Here is a 24910-nt window from a genome sequence, read left to right as displayed (position 1 = left end):
TGCATGGAGGTCTCAGGCAAGGGAAATAAGAAAAGATCTGTCAAATGAGGACACAGGCAACACTACTGCTCACCCTATCCCCCGCCCTCCCCCCAAAAAAACAAAAAATTAGGCCCTTTCAACATTATTTAAAAGTAAAATAAAATAAAAAATCATGGACTTGCACTTTAAAGTGATAGTCTGCCTTCAGTTGAAGAATTGCCACAGCACATAGGGCAACATGAGTCATTTTGTAGTGAGAGGTATATGGAGGCTGCCATATTTATTTCCTTTCTAATACTTTTAGCTATCAACCTTGAACAAGCATGTAGCAGATCAGGTGTTTCTGACATTATTATCAGATCTGACAAGATTAGCTGCATGCTTGTTTCTGGTGTGATTCAGACACTACTGCATCCAAATAGATCTACAGGGCTGCCAGGCAATTGGTATTGTTTAAAGGGAAATAAATATAGCAGCCTCCATATTCCTCTCACTTCAGTTGTCCTTTAATGCGACTTTTCCTAAGCGATTGTACGCGGAAAAAAAATCTAAGGTCCTGCTTCATTTTTTCGGACGATTCATGCATAATGCTTTTATATGGCATTGGATAGCAATGCAAATTTTTGAGTTATTTGCGCAAATCAGCTTTAATTTATTCACTTTCTACCCAGCATGGTTACAGGAAGTTGTCAGCATTACTAAAGGTGACCACTAAGGATACAATTTACATAACGATGGTTTACGAGCGATTCTTCATATGAATGATCGGAAATGATTGTTTGGGACCAACAATGGACAAAAATATCCTAACCAATCAGATTGATGGGATCGATCAATTACATTAATCTGATTGGATTGGTTAGGATATTTTATCTATTAGTGGTCCCAAACGATCATTTCTTATCGTTCATGCGAAGAATCGTCCGCAAACGTTCGTTCAGTAAATTGCATAATTAGTGGTCATCTTAAGATGTTATTAGGCAGATTATGTAAATTTAACCAATGCGAAAATTTGCGACTGAAAATTTACATAACGCACAGAAATTTACATGCAATTTTTCACTAATCAAAAAAATTGTGCATTAATTTTTGGACATGAAAAATTCACACTGCAGTGGAAACATAGCCTTACACTTGACAGAGTGGCAGTGGATTAGTCTATAATGGATAAATTGTGCCGATCAGAACTTCAGCTGCAGTCCACTGCACTCGGCAGTAAATGGGTGTCATTCTGTCAGATGAATGGCAACACATCGACTGCCTTAAAAAATTGTACCTGTGGGGTGTGTCCATAACAGCAACACAAATGACAAAACCTATACAATAAAATGGATATTGTGTGAACAGGCAGACAGGAAAGCATGCATCATGAAAAGTGTAGTCTTAAATCCAAAAGGCATTTGGGGCCATATGCAATTCACTTTTTTTCTCCTAAGCCATCTCTGTGGAGATCATTTTCATCTTCTCTTTAAAATAACTTTTCAGCATTTTACAATTAAAAAGTAGACAAGAAGTAACAATCTCTCCACAGCAGTATTAGGGTGGAAATGGCATCATTTTATTGGACATAACACAAGCAGCATTAGATCCTGACAGGAACAGGAAATTCAGAAACTTCAGAATTGTGCTTGACTTGGATAGTAAGCCTTTGGCAGGGCCCTCTCCCCTTGTGTATCATACTTAACTGTGTGCACTTTACCCAGATTTATGGAACTTGTATTTTTACCACTACCACTCCAGTGTATGATCTGGCATTGCATTACTATCTGCATTGTGTTGAGTATCTTATTGCTTATTACCTGTATTGTTGTATCTATTGTCTATTACCTGTATTGTGCTGTCACCCCTGTTATCATTGTCTGTAATCCTATTTATTGTACAGCGCTGCGTAATATGTTGGCGCTATATAAATCCAATAAATAATAATAACACAGATTGGAAAATATGCAAGTACAAGATATTTTGATTCAGGCAAAAAGTACTAAAGATCGTATCTGTATGGGAGAAGTCTCTCCTATGCACACAAGCTCATCTTTATTTTCCCATCCTAACTTTCTCTCACTATAAAACAAAAAAATGCACCTACCAGCTCAAACATCAAGAAATAGCAAGATTTTAGCCTGAGCGCCAGTGTAAACATTAAAACCTTGATTAAAAAACAAAAACCTAATGATAAAAGTACTTTGAGGGTCGCACTTAGAGTGCAGATCCTGGCTTCCCGCATGCACTAATACTTTAACCAGTGGTGCCAAATTCCTTCCATTGTGTCATAAATTTACATCTTCAAATTAGAGATTTGTATCTACATTTGTAAACTTACATCAGTCCGTATGGCTGTGATATTTATGTATTAATCTCAAACAGTAGATCTGTTAGAACATTTACAAGCGTGTAATATGTAAAGGTATTAATTCACCTCAACTCCCAAACCCATTGCAGGGTAAATGGTTCCAGGCACTTCCTTTGAAGAAATGTCCTCTAAAATATATAGACATGGTTCTTCAGTGAAATGAGTAGTAGTTTAAAACATCTGAAGATTTTCAACTTAACATACTCCAGCAACATAGAAATCTCCTTACGACTTCTTGAGCTATAACTCTTTATGGCCCTTCTATGAAACAATGAATCATTTTGGTCCTCAGTAATACATTAGGACTATCATCCCATGTGTAAATGCAATGTCCTGTCATTACTGAACATACAAATTACTTTGAGCAATGTTGCAGTTTTCTAGCATGAGATCTCAAGCTACAAATAAGAATGTTGTAGATCACTCAGTTTCACAAGTAAAGGCTTATGTCTGCTCTCACATTGCATCCTGTGTTCTGTCTCTTACAACAACAATTACAGCATATCTACATCATAGGAGAGAAAATGATTACAAGTACCTGCTAGCATCAGGAAATTCATACTCATGGCTAGGCTGAAGTTGTCTGTAAAACAAAAAGAAAAGAGTTTGATTATAAATAGCATTTTTCTTTCATTTCAAGCAGAAAAGAGATGTGAAACTATAATAAGGACAGGACACGCTAAACTTTTAAAATCCCTTACACGCAAGTTTTAGGGCAGATCTCTTGTTTGCATAATGAAAATCAACGCACCCAGCTGCCAAGAATGACAGGCACAGGAAGTAAACAGTGAAAGTCTGCTGTTCCGTGCCTCTTTGTACTCTGTGCTGTCATACTTCTATTCACCTGAGGCGCCTCATTGTACCATTGATCATTGTCCTTAATAAAGATGTGCTTCATACAATCATCAGCTTATAGACCTCTACATCCTCCATTGTTGACCTCTGCTTTTGCAGACAAACATCTTGTGGTGCTAATCTTGGCTTCAGTGCTTCATATGTCAATGTCCAAAAACAAGTACAAAGCCAGTGAGAGTTGCACCAGAACACCCGATCTTTATGCTTGTACCAGGACACTAAGCTGGAAACTGTAAATCAACACTATGGATAAAGAAACATCGTGTCCAGACAGAGAGATAAAAAATGGAAGCCTCCATATTGTTTTGGTGTATGTTTCCTTTAAATGTGGAATGTGTTAGTATTATCTGGCTTATATTCTTACTTAAATGTAATTTGTTATTGAGGCACAGCTGTCATTTCTCCTACATAATAAAGTAAGCTCACATTAGTAATATTATTATTTACTAGTTGACCTAAGCCTGTTTAAAAACGGGCTCTTGGTCTCGGTCCTGCCACCACCGCCGCTGGTCAGTGCGCATGCACGCGCACTCGTCCACAAAGCGCGCCTGCTCGCACATGCCCGCCCGGCTCCCTGGCCCCGTCCGCCTGTCCCAACGGCTGTCCGTTCTGTGCACATGCGCAGTAGCAAAAAAACACGGACACAGGGACAGTTGGACGCAGCAACACAGGGACTTTATTGTATAGGATTTTATTTATAAAGCTTTAACATATTACGCAGCATTGAACAATAAATACAATGACAGACGTAACGTAACAGAGCTATACAGTACATCATAGGACAAAAGCTATATAGACGAACAGGGTACAAAATACATGATCATGTGATTTTGCGCTGGTTAGGTAGGCCCAGTAAAACAAGTACAAGGTGGTCATAGCACACAATCATGTAGGATACACTAGGGAAGGGAGGACATGTCTTGTTCACTAATGTATCAAATTAAAATAAAGTAGTTTAAGGCCTTACTTACAAAATAACCTTGTAGTTCACCATGATCAACAACCCTCAGTACACAGACAGAAACCACAGACATACAATTTCTTTGGTATATGCTATTTGAATTGTAAGTTCTATGAAAAGCTCAGGATATTCTTCTTCATGAAATCATTGTTGCTAAGCTTCCCATTACACACAAATACACTATTAGGGGCAAACCTTCCCCCTGAACGCAAAGTGTTGGAAATGTTCTGAAAGCTAGTCTAGGTGAGGGGACCCAGCAGAAAATCTCATAGACTCAGCAGTCCCTCCCTCCTTGCCACAATTAGGTAGTGACCACTAATTTGTAAAAAATAGGGGACCCAGCGGGAAACAGCCACCAACCGATTGGGATTAGTAAACACTACTGCCACATGATTGGAGGATTATATAAATGCATGAATACATATTTATAAGAGTGCCTAGTATTGCTGAAAGAGTGTATATGTATCTAGGAACTATATTTGTTTTTAAAGAGACACAATGTACTTCCTGGAACAGGTTAGTGTAAATTAAGAGCACAGAAAAAGTGGCTCTCACTGAACCCATCTTTATATCTTTTTACAAGAAGTTTTAAACGATTATATTAAAACATTTCAATGCATTTCTTTTACTTTGTTTTCATCTTCTGGTTCCCCATCACACTGCTAGCATTGCCAATTAAATGACACCTGAAATGAGAGGTATATGGAGTCTGCCATATTTATTTCCTTATAAGCAATACCAGTTGCCTGGCTGTCCTGCTGATTCCTTGCCTCTAATACTTTTAACCATAGGCCATGAACAAGCATGCAGCAGATCAGGTGTTTCTGACAGTTTTGTCAGATCGGACAAGAATAGCTGCATGCTAGTTTCTGGTGTTATTCAAACACTACAGCAGCCAAACAGACCAACAGGGCTGCCAGGCAACTGGTGTTGTTTAAAAGGAAATAAATATGGCAGCCTCCTTATACTTCTCACTTCAGGTTCCCTTGAGCGGCCGTTTTCATGGAAACAAAGGAAAGACTAATAAAGGAAAATGCGGTGACTTGAACCTGTCAGTATTAGCTACCCAGATATAATGGCTGGTATGTTTAAGCCCAACTGAAGGCAGACTTGATCTAGGTTAATTAGCACTGAGTAAAGCTGAATACTCGCCTTGCGACCAAGGAAGATGGATCCCAGTGACGTCCCATGACAACGAGAGCTTCCTGATCAATCTACCTGGCGGAGGGTATATGCGACAACACATGACAGGCGTGAACATTCAAGCGATCAAGATACTTTGCGCGGGAGTCGTCGGGGATCACCTTATCGCCAAGCGTCGCTAAGCATTGTTTACGTAATCACGCACCTGTACACAAATTGCGCCGGTCACAGGAAAAATCATTGGAAAGAATTGTGTAGAGGGAACAGACCTTAAGAAATTCAGTTTGAGGTTCCAAAAATAACAGCCTAGACCTTCCCGAAGCCCACAAAACTCTTTCCTTAGCATACGATGGTCACACACATGAGATTTTCTAGCTAGGATATGACATATGACAGTCATTAGGGTTAATTTTTCAAGAAATATTAAAGAGAATAAAAAAACTAAACTAGCTGCACACAACAATCAGAATCCCTAATTCACCTAACAACTGAAAGCTGATTGGTTGCTCTGGGTCACTGCTTTTTATTTTCCCCCGGTTTACTTTGTACCTGTCTTGATAAATGTGCTCTTGTATGGATGAAATGTTAAGCTGAAAATAATGGTATACTTTTCAATTTCTAAAAATCTACACAAACATAAAATAACGATCTATAAAGGGTGGTTGGTGAATTGAGCCCTGTGTAGCTGCATGATGGGAATGGATCATTCATGTGCCAGTGAAATAGTTTGATCATTGTTTCTGACTCTTGCTTATGAAAACCAAAAGTATGATGAGTTTTTGAACTCAAATTATATAGCAACTTGAAGAAGAAAGTACAGAACCCATTACACACAGCGACGGTTTGACTCAGAAGTGGAGTATATCAACACCTTTTTTTTTAGCAGAACAGTTGTTGAGGAAGCTGTTCTTGCATACTTATCTCCCTCAGATACAAAATATTCACAGCTATGCACAACCTGATTTAGAAAGGCTTAGTGCTAGAATTGTTAAAAGGATCCTGGGAAGCATTTGAAAGTCTGAGCATAAACAGTAAATGTGAGTACATTTTTTTAAAGTTGTTCAGAAGACCTTGTATGATATATGTTAACCATCTCACCAGTGTTATATACACTAACACTGTTACCACTTAATAAAAAAACAAAACACTTTTTAATGTGCAAACTGATAGAAAAAGAGAATTGGATTTTTGTAGCTGATGCATATAGCAAAACAGCTAAAGCTTAGGCCCGGTTCACATTAGCGGTCGCCGTCCGGAATCGCCGTGCCGGACCGCATGCAGAACGGACGGAACAGACGCACGGCATAGCAATGAAAGCCTATGCGTCCGTTCACATGCGTCCGTTTCGTCCGGACCGGATCCGGACCGGATCCGGACTCCGGCATAAGACCCAACATGCGCTATTTTTTGGTCCGGCTCCTCCGGCAGCCGTATCCGGAGCGGAGCCGGACTGCACCATCCGGCCAATAAAAACCATTGAGAACCGGATAGCGCACAACACACTGGCTAAAAATCCGGATGTTCTACCCCACTTCCTATGCGTATTGTAGCGGCGATTTTGGATGGGGACACATGGGCAAGCATTTTGGAGTGGAGCAGCAGTGACTTTAAACGTGCTGGAGATGTTGGCAGTATGTCGGAGGTGGAGGTGAGTGCTAAACAGCGGAGGGCCTGATTCCACAGGTCCACCTTCTGCTGACCTCCCAGACCCCAACATTTTTATTCGGTTTCTACTATCTTTTGCCAAACGGATCCGGATCGCATCCTGATGAACACCTGATGCAACCTGACCGGATCCGGTCATCCGGTCCGTTTGGCAGAGAACCGCAAGTGTGAACCGGCCCTAAGTCTAAATTTAGAATTTGAGTTTAAACTTGGGTATAGTTTTATATTACAGTATTAAGACATGTCTCAGTTCCTACTTTTATTTTTTTAAAAAGCGAGTACAAAATATAAAAAATATCAACACCATGTGCTATTAATACCAGCCCCAAATTCATGTTTTGCACGTACCTAAAGAGGGTGATAAACTATCAATGTAAAGTGTCCCCACACAGCCATTTAAATCTTCTCCCACATCTCCTTAGATTTTTTTTAGTAGACCTTACCTTCCTGCCAGTATTGACTTGAAAGCTAAACCTCTCCCAGCCAATGGGGTAGTTCCCCACATTACTGGCTAGGCATAGATGGGAGGGAGAGAGTTTGGTTTCAGGTTAAATCCAAACCTCCTCCTTGTTAGTATTTAACACTAGATGCCGGCAGTACAAAAAGTCTTATTAACATAAAACTAAAGTATTGGTGAGATGATTTAAATGGCTACCTGGAGCTTGTTTAGTGGGAGTTCAACCCTTTCCAATCCTAGGTCAGACTGTGTCCGACATTGGCATTTCCAGTATAGGTCCAATGTCAGACATATAATATAGGCCCAATGTCAGATATAATTCGATAACAAAAAACATGGCTGCCACCAGGGACACTGACACAGCCGGCCTCCACTTTGCCACAAAATTTAAATATTACATGGGCACATTTGGGCTCACCAAAAGGGGCACCATTAAAGGCATAAGGCTATGTAGATCAAAGTGTCTGACACTTTGATACCCTTTCGGTACCACACTGTGCTATGTATTATCATTATTACGCAGGTGCGTGTGCAATAGGAAAGGAGCTAAATTATATCTCCTAGTTTTTTCCTAGTTTACTTCAGTTTTTTTCCTCTCCGAGTTCAGCTTCAATAAAAATGTACTGAAGAAAAAGCTATTATGTTCAACTGCAGGCCATACTTTCCCCTCGGCTATCCCTGGGACCTGATTGGAGATTTGTGATTTTCATATAAAATCTGATAATCCCAAGAAAAGCGAACTAAACCTTTCAGGGATTCCAACACTCCCTCACCGTAGAAAAAAAGTTTTACTTTTTAAGGCTTCTTTCACTCTTGGAGAGATTTCCCCACTCCCTATCTGAACAGGAAGCGATAGAAATTCTTACAGATGGGGATAAAGGACAAAGAAAAAGACAAATGATTGCTTGGCCCCTTTTTTAAGCCATCTAAAAATAAAATATCTATATAAAAAAGGTATAAAATTAGGCAACCATGTTTTATTCATTATAGAAAAATATCCACTATAGAAAAAAAAAATCAGAATGTCATGCTGATGTTTTTGAGTCACAAACCTGTAGCCAGTTGAGAGAGTCCAGGAAAATCCCTCTACACCAGATGGTGGGATAAATCAAAAAGACCTTTATTTGTAATCCAACAATGTTGCAAGAATTCTTGCAACATTGTTGGATTACAAATAAAGGTCTTTTTGATATATCCCACCATCTGGTGTAGCGGGATTTTCCTGGACTCTCTGGACATTTTGGCTTCAACTTCCCTGCTCCCATATGGGTTACATACGTGAGTGTAGCAGCCTGTTTACCAGCCCTGTAGCCAGTTGGGTCAAACTTTTCCCTCCTAAATATTGACTGGTTCCTTAACTCTAACCTTTTATAGGTATAAGAACCTAAACTAACCTTGACCTTTTGCCTAACTAGAATACAGACACATTAAACAAGCTCTAAGGGCTGGTGCACACCAGAGCGGTTCTGGAGCGTTTTTAAAAACGCTAGCGGTTTGAAAACTGCTTGGGTAATGTATTCAATGGGCTGGTGCACACCAGAACGGTTCGTTTTTTCCACAAACGCAAGCTCAAGGGCTGCAGCATTTTTTAGATTTCTGAGGCGTTTCTGCCTCAATGTTAAAGTATAAGAAAGTGGAAAACCGCTCTGAAAAACTCTAGATAAGAGCGGTTTTGCAGGCGTTTATGTCACAGAAGCTGTTCAGTAACAGCTTTACTGTAACAATATATGAAATCTGCTACACAAAAACGCTCCAAAAAATGCTAGGCATGTTTAGAAAATCTCTCTAAACATGGCTAGAATCGCTCTGAAAGTGGAAAACCGCTCTGAAAAACTCTAGATAAGAGCGGTTTTCCAGGCGTTTATGTTACAGAAGCTGTTCAGTAACAGCTTTACTGTAACAATATATGAAATCTGCTACACAAAAACGCTCCAAAAAACGCTAGGCATGTTTAGAAAATCTCTCTAAACATGCCTAGAATCGCTCTGAAAATCTGCTTCAAAAACCTCTAGCGTTTTGCGGATCTGCTAGCAGTTTTTGGTGTGCACTGGCACTGACACTAGTTTTCCAGGAAGCATTGCAAGAAATTTCTTCTTACACCCCAGTGTTCTGGCAAAAGGTCCCTGAGTCTCTTGTAGCCACGCTCCCAGGGGTAGACTGAGCATGCAGAAGTAATGTTTGAGCATGCCCAAGTGAACGAAGCACTCGTGCATGGAGGAAAAAAGTTATGCACAAGCGGCTTCATTCTACTGAGCATACTTTGACCTTACTCATACATGCTTAGTACAAATAAACTCTTCTACTGCCGGAAGACACTTATTGGACTTGCTCCAGTCAAATACATTTACCGTACCTCTGCTGGAACAAAGTAGTGTAAAAGATACAGGAAGCCTTGGACTATCCAGAGGTTCCCTCTACTGAGGTGAGCATCTAACTTTTTATTTTTATAAGGCTTCAGGGTGGACTTTAACCTAGGGGTCCTTTTCCACTGGCTGCAATTTGATCACCTTTTTGAATCACAGGGCACAGATTAGCATGGTAACTGCAGTGCCCTTTGGCACCAGTGAGCTTCAACTTTGTACCAATAGCAAAGGCGCTGCATGCTACATTTTTTCATGCAGTTGAAATATAAGTACTGTACAAAGGGAAATAGGGTACTGCCTTTTTGAAATCTCATAGCTGGACCACAATCAGTAATGGAAAAAAATATAACTATTCATCAGTGGTTGAATTTGAACGTAATCGTGAAGTTAATTGGTGTGACTAGAATATTTTGATTACAGTGATCCCCAAAAGGACAGAGTTAAAGAGGAACTCCAGTGAAAATAATGTAATAAAAAAGTGCTTCATTTTTTTTACAATAATTATGTATAAATAATGTAGGCAGTGTTTGCCCATTGTATGATCTTTCCTCTCCCTGATTTACATTCTGACATTTATCACATGGTGACATTTTTACTGTTGGCAGGTGATGTCAGTGGAAATAGCGCTGCTTGCTTTTTTGGCAGTTGTAAACAGTTGTAAACAGCTATTTCCCACAATGCAACAAGGTTCACAGACAGGAAACTGCCAGGACCATGGTCCTCACAGTTTCCTGTGGGAGGGGTTTCACCACAATATCAGCCATACAGAGCCCCCTCATGATCCGTTTGAGAAAAGAAATAGATTTCTCATGGGAAAGGGGGTATCAGCTACTGATTGGGATGAAGTTCAATTCTTGGTCACAGTTTCTCTTTAAGCTTTTCCCTAAACTACAGCTGGGAGGAAAGTCCCTTCTGAATAGGATATCTGTCATCCTGTAAAGCTGATCCTCTGGCTATAATATCTAACCTTAAAGCTGCATGCAGCTAGAGAATAAAGCCACAATACCTAGCTTGCATACTTTTCCAGCAAGTGGCTTAGAAAGAATTACATCCTGAAGATAAACTTTGCAACTGGGAAGTTAGAAAATTCAGCAGTGAGTCCCAACTAGGTATCTCATCACAGGTTTACTTTAGTTATTACTTAACAATGCAGGTACACTTTAAACAAAGAAGAAAAGTAGGCAAGTTTAATTAGTTGCTGCAATGTTATCCAAGACCTTGCCCATTACACATTGTGCTAAAATTATTTCATTTCCTAATTTAAATGTGGAAAATCGGATAATAAAATCAGCCCTTGGTACAGCAATGTTATTATTTCCTCCACAACTTACACTGGGTACAGCAAAAGCAATAGCTCTCCAAATAAACAATCCTTAATGCCATATTAATTGCCAATTTGCTTACTGGCTCTGGTAAAAATCAAAGCTTTTGAATAATATAAAAATGGAATCGTATGGGCTGTAATAGTGAGGAACACTGCATATGAGATGGAGTATTTACAGCCATGAGTCCATGAGCAATAAAGCAATATTAGGTCTTCTAATATTTAACACTAACATCACTGTTTACATTGCATACAGTGGCATGGGTTATTGTGGTAACACATTAGCCCTGAAACATTACAGACTGACCTTTTCCTCAGTCAGACATAGATAAGGAAGAAGCACCAAGTTTGCCACTTGCATAAAGTGAGTTTTCTTCAAACCTACACTTCAGTGCTTATTTTATATAGATGACTAATACATCAGCTATAATTCTTGAGATTTAAAGCTAATCTTGAAATTGATGCAGGAAGATGTAGCAGTTTCCACCTCCCTTGTTAGTGTTGATAGTGTGTTTTTTTGTCATCTGTCCTTAAAAAAGAAAACCCGAAGTGGGTTTTAAGAATGCTATTAGGACACAGAGGTTGAATACAATGACTAGCCTCTGTTACTATACTGTGCCCACCCCAGCCACCCCACCTCCCCTGCTGTCCCCCAGAAAAATATCCTGCCGTGCTAGCGACATGCAGCGTGCTAGCGAAATGACAGCCTGGATGTAAACAGCCGGCTAGTGACAATCTGTGTTTCTCTAGCACAGCGGGGTTTTTTTTTGGGGGGGGGGGGGGGGGACAAAACCCACCTCGGGTTCTCTTTAAACATTCATATTCTCAGTGTAGTTGTCAAGTCTACTCCAGCTAAAGAGCATGTATACATAAAGTAACCAATACCAATTTGAGGTGTCAGTTACTAATCTGACCCTTGGTGACTAGTGCAAGTATACTTAGCAAGCCCAGTCTGGCATGAACCAACAGTGGATAACGAGACCAAAGATCAACAAAGCAAATGTATTGCCCTTTTTATAGCAACAGTTCCCGGCCGCGACAGAGGGGACCCCAGAAGAGTGGCAGATGGCGGAACTGGAGCAAGGGACACACAGTTTTCTAGGGGCTGGAGGCAGCCCCAGGTAAGTAAATCAGCAGTAGATTTTTTTTCAGCTCATGTATGCTTTACAATGAATCTAGGTTTGACATTTTTGACCTGCATGCATGTCAGCTCTTTTTGATATTTAGCTTTTATGCAGACAAATGACTCTGAGGTGTTTTTCTCAGCCCTACAGATGTTTATGACCACTAATTAGTCACCAATGAGAGTTCTACAATTTGAAGTCATCGCTGCAAATTTCTGTGATTTATAGCCCTGGGTTATTAATCCTTACAGCGTGAAAAAATAAACACCGGTAAGTGCTAAATAGGATTAGTACTGCACATACATGTTTAACTCATGATGGACCTGATTCACTTTTCTATGGTAAAATTGCTATATGCAGATCCAAATGCACACTGAGGGCTGGTGCACACCAGAGCGGTTCTAGAGCGTTTTTTTTTAAAACACTTGCAGGGGGAAAACCGCTTGGCTAATGAAAGTGAATGGGATGGTGCACACCAGAGCGGGTCGTTTTTTCCACAAACGCAAACTCAGGGGCTGCTGCATTTTTGAGATTTCTGAGGCATTTCTGCCTCAATGTTAAAGCATAGGAAAGTAGAAAACCTCTCTGAAAAACGCTAGATCAGAGCGGTTTTCCAGGCGTTTTTTTTTACAGACGCTGTTCAGTAACAGCTTTACTGTATCAATATTTGTAATCTGCTACACAAAAACGCTCCAAAAAACGCTAGGCATGTTTAGAACGCATGCCTAGAATTGCTCTGAAATCTGCTTCAATAACCTCTAGTGTTTTGCGGATCTGCTAGAGGTTTTTGGTGTGCACTGGCCCATACACAATGTTCCTGGTATTAAAGGCCAGTAACATAACATGCATTAATTTAGTGAATTAGGTTACATGCCACATCAGATACACTGTATATATACAACAGAGCTAAAGTTTGAAAAAGTATATCATATTCTAGAGTTGATTTTGGGAGGGGTAGGAGGTGCCCGGTAGTACAGAAGTAATATGTTCACTCAAAATGGTAGATACAAGATTCAATAATAAATGGTGTGATCCTACTTTCTAGGTGTCCCCTTTCGGGAAATATACAAGCTGGAGTTTCTTTTTAGCTTTTGTAAATCGATTTTTATTTCGCACAAGACAACGCGTTTCACGGTAAAAACCGCTTCCTCAGGTCAATAGTAGTGCCTCTATAGAATAGTCGCTCAGTATCCGGGCGCATAGGCATAGGTCCACTGTCTGGGACCTAGTAGTAATCGCATAATATTTAAAACAAATATTATTTCAGTACAATGCAAACTGGGCATTAACAGCAAGTTATAATTCAGTTTATTCATCAATAGTGTGAGTATATATATATATATTTTATATATTATATATATATATATATATATATATATATATATATATATATATATATATATACACATACATACACACACACACACACACACACACACACACACACAGAGTGGTTTGCACAAAAGTATTTGGCCCCCTTGAAGTTTTCCACATTTTATCATATTACTGCCAAAAACATGAATCAATTGTATTGGAATTCCACGTGAAAGACCAATACAAAGTGGTGTACACGTGAGAAGTGGAACGAAAATCATACATGATTCCAAACATTTTTTTTACAAATAAATAACTGCAAAATGGGGTGTGCGTAATTATTCAGCCCCCTTTGGTCTGAGTGCAGTCAGTTGCCCATAGACATTGCCTGATGAGTGCTAATGACTAAATAGAGTGCACCTGTGTGTAATCTAATGTCAGTACAAATACAGCTGCTCTGTGACGGCCTCAGAGGTTGTCTAACAGAATATTGGGAGCAACAACACCATGAAGTCAAAAGAACACACCAGACAGGTCAGGGATAAAGTTGTTGAGAAATTTAAAGCAGGCTTAGGCTACAAAAAGATTTCCAAAGCCTTGAACATCCCACGGAGCACTGTTCAAGCGATCATTCAGAAAGGGAAGGAGTATGGCACAACGGTAACCCTACCAAGACAAGGCCGTCCACCTAAACTCACAGGCCGAACAAGGAGAGCACTGATCAGAAATGCAGTCAAGAGGCCTATGGTGACTATGGACGAGCTGCAGAGATCTCTGGTGGGGGAATCTGTCCATAGCACAGCTATAGTTGTGCACTGCACAAAGTTGGCCTTTATGGAAGAGTGACAAGAAGAAAGCCATTGTTAACAGAAAAGCATATGAAGTCCTGTTTGCAGTTTGCCACAAGCCATGTGGGGGACACAGCAAACATGTGGAAGAAGGTGCTCTGGTCAGATGAGACCAAAATGGAACTTTTTGGCCAAAACGCTATGTGTGGCGGAAAACTAACACTGCACATCACTCTGAACACACCATCCCCACTGTCAAATATGGTGGTGGCAGCATCATGCATGGGGGTGCTTCTCTTCAGCAGGGACAGGGAAGCTGGTCAGAGTTGATGAGAAGATGGATGGAGCCAAATACAGGGCAATCTTGGAAAAAAAACCTCTTGGAGTCTGCAAAAGACTTGAGACTGGGGCAGAGGTTCACCTTCCAGCAGTACAACAACCCTAAACATAAAGCCAGGGCAACAATGGAATGGTTTAGAACAAAACATATCCATGTGTTAGAATGTCCCAGTCAAAGTCCAGATCTAAATCCAATTGAGAATCTGTGTCAAGATCTGAAAACTGATGTTCACAAACGCTGTCCATTTAATCTGCCTGAGCTGGAGCTGTTTTGCAAAGAAGGATAGGCAAGGATTTCAGTCTCTAGATGTGCAAAGCTGGTAGAGACATAACCTAAAAGACGGGCAGCTGTAATTGGAGCAAAAAGTGGTTCCACAAAGTATTGACTCAGGGGGCTGAATAATTACGCACATCCCACTTTGCGGTTATTTAACCAGTTCGGCCTATCTGGACGAGCTTACTCGTCCAGATAGGCACTGCTGGTGCCGCCGCATTGGTGCGCGCGATCGGGCACGCCCCTGCGCGCGCTACCGCCGCCCGCCGCTAGTCCCCTGATCAGTGAATGGGAATATAATTCCCATTCACCGATCTAACTTCCCTGGAGAAATACCGATGCTTTCTATTCAGAGAGCGCGGTATTTCTGCCCCCAGGAAACTTCTCCTCTTCTTTTTAGTTCCTGGATGCGAGATCGTTCGCATCCAGGACTTTTTTTTACTGTGGCCATCTTGTGGTCAAATAGTAAACTGCACCCACATACATTTTTAATTAAACAATTCTATTATTTTACATTTAAAATTAGCAGTTTCCCTCCCACACCAAAAATTACCCACATACATTTTTTATAAAAAAAATAAATAAAAAAATACAATAAAAAACAAAACAAAAACAACATACATAGTTACCCAAGGGTCTGAACTTTTTAAATATGCATGTCAAGAGAGTATGTTATTATATTATTTAAAATTATAAGCTTATAAATAGTGATGGATGCTAATTGAAAAAATGCACCTTTATTTCTAAATAAAATATCGGCACCATAAATTGTGATAGGGACATAATTTAAACGATGTAATAACCGGGACAGATGGGCAAATAAAATACATGAGTTTTAATTACGGTAGCGTATATTGATTTCAAGCTATAATGGCCAAAAACTAAGAAATAATGATTTTTTTTCATTTCTTTCTTAAACTTCCTGTTAAAATGGATTTAGAAAAAAATAATTCTTAGCAAAATGTACTACCCAAAGAAAGCCCAATTAGTGACGGAAAAAACAAGATATAGATCAATTAATTGTGATAAGTAGCAATAAAGTTATTGGCGAATGAATGGGAGGTGACCGTTGCTCGGATGCATGAGATTTTCGGCACTGCGGTGCTGAAACTGTTAAAAAAAATGTTTGGAATCATGTATGATTTTTGTTCCACTTCTCACGTGTACACCACTTTGTGTTGGGCTTTCAAGTGGAATTCTAATGAAATTGATTCATGTTTGGGTATATATATATATATATATATATATATATATATATATATATATATATATATATATATATACATACATACATACATATATACACACACACACCCACACATACGCATATTAATAACCATCTCACTTCACTGATTCGCGAGGGTTTGTTATCAACTTGACGATTTTGGAACAAGTATGACACTATCTGTAACCACAGCAATAGCTTTACTTGACATACATCTATCTAGTTAACTCCTAACAGAACTGCTAGATGATGTAAAACTGAGGCTGTTCCAGAACATAAGGCTTTTATGAGTGTTTAGGATTCTTTTCACAAGAACATGAAACTCAAGCCTCCTTCTGGGTTATCCCATTCTCAAATGGGCTTTTCTCAATGTGAATGCCAAGTATTGTTGTCTGCATTCTGCTCACAGATGTCAGGGTATGGCACAGACACATGGTCTGTACAGCCAGTGCAAGGTTTTATATCTATACACACTGCAGGGTGAACTGCTAAAATCAAAATCAAATTCAAATCTGGGTGCAATCATCAAGGATTCAGCACATAGCTGTAGTGCGGCTTAGACTGTAAACATAAGGGACATATGAAAGGGGAACTTAACTGAATATAATGTAATGGATAACATTGCTTTTTTGCAATATTACATTATAAATTTTTTAGTGTTTGCCCATTGTAAAGTTCCTCACCTTGATTTACATTCTCACACTTACCACAGGTGGCAATATCTTTAGTGCTGGCAGGTGCATCACTGGGGAATGTTTGTTTAAAGTGCATTCCAAAGTCAGTAGAAATAACACCTCAACAATCTGCTCCGACGTGCGCTGCTTATTCTTCCTCTGCCTCCCTCCATATCAACAGATGTGTCGCAAGCCTGAAGGCTGAGGATGTGTGTGTACAGCGTTGGCACTATATTGTCACTCAAGGGATGGTGACAGAGATCTCCTGGTGTGTACACTGAACATTGATATCAGTAACATAACATAACAGACATCAGTAAGGACTGGCTCAGACTATCCTGGAGGTGCACTCTGCAGATAATAGCACAAGCAAATTTGGGCACGGCTATAAACAAGTGTAACAAATTATTGATTTTTTAAAGGATATAAAAACCTATGACATCATTGAAAGCTAATAAAAATTGCTATACAATTACCATAAACATAGACTGGTGTTGCGTAAGCCTTTTTTGAATGTAATGTTTTTAACCCATTAGCAACTTCAATAGAGTTATCTCATTTGAGATAAGGGTACTGCTTTTGTCCTCAGTTGGCAGAACTGGCTGTGCTGTAAATTTTTGGAATTATTTGATTTCTCTCTCTTGACTAGCAAAAAAAAAAAAAATAGAAACTGAAAGCAGACGTCCTCTGTTATTGTCTCACACTGCCTCTAGTGACAAGTGACCATAAATACTCATTACGACAGTATGAATTAGAAGCAGGGAAATGTAACAAATAAGAAATAAAAAAAGTGCTAAAGTAAATTGTCCCGGAGCTCTTGCAAGTCTCTAAATAAATTGGCAGCTAAAGGGTTAAAATGATCTTTTGATTTCAGTCTGCAGTCAGTAAATAATTTTCAAAACTTACAGCTTGAGGCCAGGACTTTCTAGCAAAGTCTATATGTGTGTACACAGCAGTATGGTGCACACTACTAAAGAGTTTAACAAGCAGCATTTCAGTGCACAGGGATTCACAACCCTGATGTACTTATATTACAGGGTCTGCACAGCAATATTGTAAAGTATTAAACAATGTGAAATAGATTTTATACTCCCAGACTGCAGTGGTGTGATCTCCCCTCTATACTTACTGGCTGTTTCTACATCCCTCAACTCATACTGCCTCCTGTTACACTGTGCACTATTAGAACCAAACATGCTACGTGAGACTCCTTCACCACAGTAGTGACAGGAGCTCATAGTCATACATATACCCAACCACAGGGATGGCCCAAGAGAAGACACAAGACATTCAATCATTTCAATACTTGGAATGACCAGATCTGTTGTTTCATGAAGGTACAGAAGGCAGGTGTGCCTTATTTGCACTGAATTAGCACTAGTGAATGTGAATATAACAGATTAGAAGTGAAGAGTGTATCCACATTTCATGCTTCGGCATTACGCATAACAACCAGAGGAAGATGGAAAATGTTTCCCGAAAAGCAAGGCACATTCCCAGAGTCAAACCAAACACAGACTTATTTCCACAGGATGGCTATAAAAATGCTTCAAGATGCCAAATTCATCTCTTTAAACACCTCCTTTGCTGGCAAAAGCTATTGGCTCAGTCCTGGCTAGTCTCTTCTTGAACACGTTAATTGTATGTGTGGGATGCCAAGATACAAGGCGCATTGAACTATGTTGGCTGATGTTCCCATCGTGTTCACGTGGACTGGGAAAATTTTCTTTTCAGATTCAGCTGTTTGTTTTGAGCCCATGGTTGGTAGGCAGTGAAACTTTCTTCCCCCCATCCATGTGCACCGTTTAGAGCTGCTTTATATAGGCATCCAAAGGTCATATCACTTGGTTCTGAAATTCCAAGACGTAAAGCTTATTCAGAAATCTACTAGAAGCATATGTTTATCTGGAGAATCTTAATAACTGATTCAATAAGACATTAGAAAGCTGTAGAATGTAAAATGTGCATGCTTAAAGAAAACCTAAACTGAAAATTAAAAGTCAAAATAAACATACAGAAGTCATACTTACCTCCTGTGTAGTCTACTCCTCAATCTCTTTTTCCTCTTCGGCATTCTGTTTGTCCACTGTGATCAATGAAATTATCCATCCTCCATTTTGAAAATGGCCATTACCCCATAACAGCTCTCTGGTCAGCATACTGTAAACTGTAACATGGCCCACTTGAGCCATAGGGATACATGGATATTACCTGTCACATCAGTTGTCCTCTCAGCTATAACTGACATCAACTGATATATAACTGACAGAAACTGATATATTTAATTTCTGACAAAATGTTGTCAGAACTGGAAGGGATCCCTGTCAGAAGAAATGGTGAGCTTCTGAGTTGAATTGATGGCAAGGTAACTATGTAATGTTCATTTGAAGTTACCTCATGTGTTTATTTTAAATATTTTTACTCACTTCAGGTTCCCTTTAAGCCCAATTCATTATCACAACTATGAGATAGATTTCACATGTGAGTCAATGCGATAACACTAAGCATACTCATGATCTGGCTCAGTAACTGCAGGCCAGCACGTTTCCACATTTTTTAGCTCAGGGGAAGGACTAGAAAAAAGGGGGGAAAAAAGTGTGTCACCCTCAACTCTAGTACTGCAATTGCTTATCAACTGAAAAATATGGGATCTCTTGCACAGGAAAGGAAGACCCCCTTAGTCCAACCTGCTCACCTTACACCCCCCCCCCCCAAACACACGCGGCGCCTAACACTTAACCCCCCTCCTAACCTCAACCGACCCCTATTTGGGCAGCCGGAGGCACCCAATAAAAATGCAGGTGCCGAGGCATGCTGATATGCTAATTTTGGCATTGCATAACTCCGTAATGCAGCAATTTTCATATTGGCATGCCTCGGTGCCTGCAGCAAAGAATGCAATTTTGACCACTCCACCTGCTATGCAATGCCAATATTTGTAAATTTGGGCGCTCTGCCTGCTATGCAATCCCACAGTTTGTAAATGTGGGCACTTTGCGTGCCAGCTATGCAACGCCACAGTCTGTAAATGTGGGCACTCTGCGTGCCAGCTACGCAACGCCACAATTTGTAAATTTGGGCGCCACGACTGCTATGTAATGCTGAAATTTGCATATCAGCATGCCTTGGAGGAGCCCACAATTTTATTGGGTGTCTCCATGCAAACAAACTTCCCTGCATTGCTGCAAGTCATGACTTTTATAATGGGTGCCTTTGGTGGCGCCCTCCTCCTGCACCCCTTTTCCCCCATTTTGATGTGTGATATCTTGTCATGTGGGGAAGCAGTGCAACAGCAAGACTGGACTGGAGCTCTCAGACTAGAGGGGAAAGGGCAGGAGCTGGAGGAGAATAGCCATTTCTCTTCCAGCTCCTGCCATGTGCGGTTCCCGTGTTTGAAAATTGGATGAGTGGTTATACCTGGCTTCATGTTGTCCAGATGTTTATTAAGAACATGTGTTAACTATACAGATTTGTCTCTATTTGTGGAGGCCTGATGAAGAGTCTATCCCGAAACAAGTCGACGTTGTCGCCTCAATGTGTACAACTGCACTAATCTTGATGTTAACAACTGATGCATTTTTGCCATTCTCTGCTATGGAAAATTTTTCCTGACGGATACTTTTTATAAATATTTTTGCACAAGTGTTGTCTTCAATAAAAATCTTTTGTATTTTTGCATATAAATTCCTCAAGTTTCTTCAGTTTTTTTCCCCCTGTATATGGAATAAAGAGGGGAAAGGGGACAGAACGAAGTAACCTCTGCAGCACTCGGACACCTACCATACTAAATAATCTGTTCAGTGTAAGTTTACTAATTCAGTTATTTTGGGATTTACTTGCAGAAGAATGCAATTCACGCTATGTAATTTTGCATGCAATAATTACCTTAAACATATGGGAACCCATTAAGAAGAACCAGAATCACTGTGATTACTTGTGATGGCCAATTAAGTCCCCTATGACCTCAGCTGTAATGCTTTCAGCTTCTTTAACTGTGTAGTCTCCTAAAGTGATCTTTTATGGTCTGGTTCATCGGAGAAGTGGAAGTGGTAAAATACAACTACCTTCTGTTATAAGAAAGTAATATTGTATACATGCAAAGAAATGTATTGGCCTTATAGCAATATCCTGACACTAATGTGAATGTTCCTAGACCCTCGAATCGCATACAGCTGGCACAATCTAGAAAAATCAAATACCCATCAGTTCCAAGCATCTGAAGAGGATTTCACAACTGCTAGACAGGCAAATTTGTGGTACAATCAAAAGCGTTTTACTCACTACCTAGACCCCAAGACGATGCTTTCTTGTGGTCAAAGTGTCATTATCTTCTGCAAAAAGGAAAAACCATTTATATGGCCCATTTATATTCAGAAACACCTTTCAGTAATCATGCCAGTGTCTTCCATAAAACCAGCATACAGGCAGTGGAAATATTACAAAGTACTAATATTGTTTTATCCTTCCTAATACCTCTTCCCCACTTGTGCGTTGCTGATTCGTGGTTTCTGCAATGCACAGTGTAAGCTCAATATGCAAGACATCAGAAGTGCATACACTGCACTGTCTGATGTTTCCAAACATGCACTGTGATTCAGCACAGTAACGCAATCCCTGGTCGCACGCAAACACAGTGGGCCATATGCAATTCACTATTTCTCCTTAGTTTTCTCCTAGGAGATAATTTTCCATCTTTGATTTATAACTTTTTAGCTCTTTGCAAAGGAAAAAGTAACAAAAAGTAGGTGAAACAGTTTATCAAAATTATTTTGAGTATTTGCTTGCTGGTCATTTAAAAGGCATTTTATTGACAAGTTTGAAAATATCACCTGGGGAAAACTAAGGTGAAAAAGTAAATTGCATATGGGACAGTGTGTGAATGGGATTGGCACTGCATCAGAGAGCAATGCAGCTGCCATTGTCAGTATTGTATATGATGCATAGCCAACTGCTTTTACTTTACTGTGTACTGTTTTATGAATATATGGTGTATATTTCAGATCAGTCCTGCTGCTAATTACATACTGTATATTCTGCCGTATAAGTCTACTTTTAACCCTTGAAAATCTTCTGAAAAGTCAGGGGTCATCTTATACGCCGGGTGTCATTGATGCCGGGTGATACGCCCTATCCTGTTACCGATTCTCAGATCTCGCTGCTGAGGACTGTAGTGAAGCTGCGCAGGCGCACGTGTGAGATCTGAGAGGCAGAGAAGGAGGTAAATAGGATACAAGGGTGGGCCAGAAGGGTGAAAGAGGTGTGTTTTATGGGCACAGTGCGATCTATTCTTCCATACCACCATGATAAACAGGGAGACAGGGAGAGCTGACCAATCCACTTAAGGAGAGGGAGAGTTGACCAATCCAACCAGGCAATCCTCTGTTTAGTGTTATATACTGGGTACCATATACTGTACAGCATCAGTATCTGTTCATACATAGCACCAGTAAATGATTTATTTTAATTTTTATTTGGTGTGCTTTGGAAGAGGGGTAGTCTTATACAGCGAGTATATCCCAAACTATATTTTAACTGGAAAAGTTGGGGGGGGGGGGTCGTCTTATACACCCAGTCATCTTATACGCCGAAATATACGGTAATATAATCAATATTAAAGAACAAATTGTGTGCCCATAAGATTTACACTAAGCAATATAACAAAAATAAACCACAATTTTATCCAGTTACAGTGGCTTGCAAAAGTATTCGGCCCCCTTGAAGTTTTCCACATTTTGTTATATTACTGCCACAAACATGAATCAATTTTATTGGAATTCCACATGAAAGACCAACACAAAGAGGTGTACACGTGAGAAGTGGAACGAAAATCATACATGATTCCAAACATTTTTTTACAAACAAATAACTGCAAAGTGGTGTGTGCATAATTATTTGGCCCCCTTTGATCTGAGTGCAGTCAGTTGCCTATAGACATTGCCTGATGAGTGCTAATGACTAAATAGAGTGTACCTGTGTGTAATCTAATGTCAGTACAAATACAGCTGCTCTGTGAGGGCCTCAGAGGTTGTCTAAGAGAATAGTGGGAGCAACAACACCGTGAAGTCCAAAGAACCCACCAGACAGGTCAGGGATCAAGTTATTGAGAAATTTAAAGCAGGCTTAGGCTACAAAAAGATTTCCAAAGCCTTGAACATCCCACTGAGCACTGTTCAAGCGATCATTCAGAAATGGAAGGAGTATGGCACAACTGTAAACCTACCAAGACAAGGCCATCCACCTAAACTCACAGGCCGAACAAGGAGAGCGCTGATCAGAAATGCAGTCAAGAGGCCCATGGTGACTCTGCACGACCTGCAGCGATCTACAGCTCAGGTGGGAGATTCTGTCCATAGCACAACTATTAGTCATGCACTGTACAAAGTTGGCCTTTATGGAAGAGTGGAGAGAAGAAAGGCATTGTTAACAGAAATCATAAGAAGTCCTGTTTGCAGTTTGCCATAAGCCATGTGGGGGACACAGCAACCATGTGGAAGAAGGTGCTCTGGTCAGATGAGACCAAAATGGAACTTTTTGGCCAAAATGCAAAACTGTCACGTTCCGTAACAACTAGTGAGGACAGAGAGTGACTGATCTCCGGAGATCTGCAGTATCGCCAGAAATACAGATATACCTGATTATAAGTGATCTGCAGTCTCACCGATAATCCGATATATATGCTAACCTCTGTCCACCCAAAATGGAGTGTAATGATTGGTGCAAACAGTAAATAGCGTATTGCTCTGTGGCGAGGGCCCACAGAGCACAGACTATTGTCCAGCGGCAAGGGCCCGCTGGCGGGGAAGGTCGACAAGCAGGGGTCGGCAACAGGTAATCAGAAATACGAGGTACAGAATCAGGAGGCAGAGGCAGAGTCTTGAGGGCTAGCCGGGGTTCGGCAACAGAGATCAGAGATACGAGGTACAGAGACGGTAGGCAAGAGAGTGAACGAGGGCACAGCAAGGTAGGCAACGGGTAATCAGATAGGCAACAGTACAAAAGGATTAGACAAACTCAGAGTCGAGAACAGGCAAAAGATCAAAGGCACAGGTAAATACAATGGTATATTTCTTCCAGTACTTATATATTGGCGTAACCAATATATAAGTATACTGTGGATCCGAGAGCTAGCACAGAGTGTGATCGCTACAGCGGACAAGGAGAACTGGCAGTCTGCTGCTTAAATGCAGACTGTCAGTCCAGGAACCCCCACCCCCCTGATGAGGTCAGCAAGGGGCGGGGAGTGCCTCAGCAGGGCGGATCAAGGCAGCCTCCTCCTTAGGGCATAAAGGGCCTGACGCTCCGTGCGTGAGCGCGTTGCCCTGCCCTGAGATGAGGACGTGCGGCTGGAACGACCGCCGGCGCTGCCAGCTGACGCGGACCGGAAGTTCGGGGATCCGGTGACGTCAGAGCCGAGAGCGGCGTCCATACTGCCAGCCGCCGGAGGGGTGAGTCTATGCCTGACATTACCCCTCCCCTGAGGCGTGGTCTCCGAACGCGCCAATGAAGGTTTATCAGGATGGGAATCGTGAAATTCCTGTATGAGTTCTTGTGCATGGAAATGATGTGCTGGTACCCAGGATCTCTCCTCAGGACCGTATCCTCTCCAATGAACCAGATACTGGAGAGAGTTCCTAACAAATCGAGAGTCTAGTATTCTCTCGACCTCATACTCAGGCTCACCGTTTACAATAACAGGAGGAGGACCAGAGTCCACATGCACCGCGGGTTTCAATAAAGACACATGAAATGTTCTTACCCCACGCATAGATTGGGGTAACGTTATCTGATAAGATACTTTATTGATTCTTTTAGCTACCGGATATGGACCTACGAATTTAGGCCCAAGTTTAGCTGATGGCTGCCGCAAAGCGATATGCCGAGTGGAGATCCAGACAAGATCCCCGGGAGAGAACTCCCACTCGGGTGAACGCTTTCGGTCAGCCTGTTGTTTCTGGAGGGAAACTGTTTTCTTTAAATTGGCATTCACCTCCCTCCAGCGAGATCTTAACGTCTCCTGCCAGGTTTCCAGGGCAGGAAAAGGAGAGGAACTGACAGGAAGGGGGGAAAACCTA

The 24910-nt window shown here is 40.7% G+C and overlaps 1 protein-coding gene across 4 annotated transcripts in view; it reads right to left on the bottom strand.

Moving 5' to 3' along the window:
* Nucleotides 1-24910, bottom strand: part of HIVEP2 (HIVEP zinc finger 2) — a 258918-nt gene that overhangs the window by 43063 nt on the left and 190945 nt on the right. For all 4 annotated transcript variants that reach the window (XM_068231705.1, XM_068231706.1, XM_068231704.1 and 1 more), the window contains one exon: nucleotides 2871-2915. The gene's annotated coding sequence lies outside the window, so the exon portion shown is untranslated. The remainder of the gene's footprint in view (nucleotides 1-2870; nucleotides 2916-24910) is intronic.

The sequence above is a fragment of the Hyperolius riggenbachi genome, chromosome 4 (assembly GCF_040937935.1).
Source record: "Hyperolius riggenbachi isolate aHypRig1 chromosome 4, aHypRig1.pri, whole genome shotgun sequence".
Taxonomy (NCBI): Eukaryota; Metazoa; Chordata; class Amphibia; order Anura; family Hyperoliidae; genus Hyperolius; species Hyperolius riggenbachi.
Note: the sequence above shows the minus strand (reverse complement) of the source record. Positions and strands in the feature narration are given on the sequence as shown.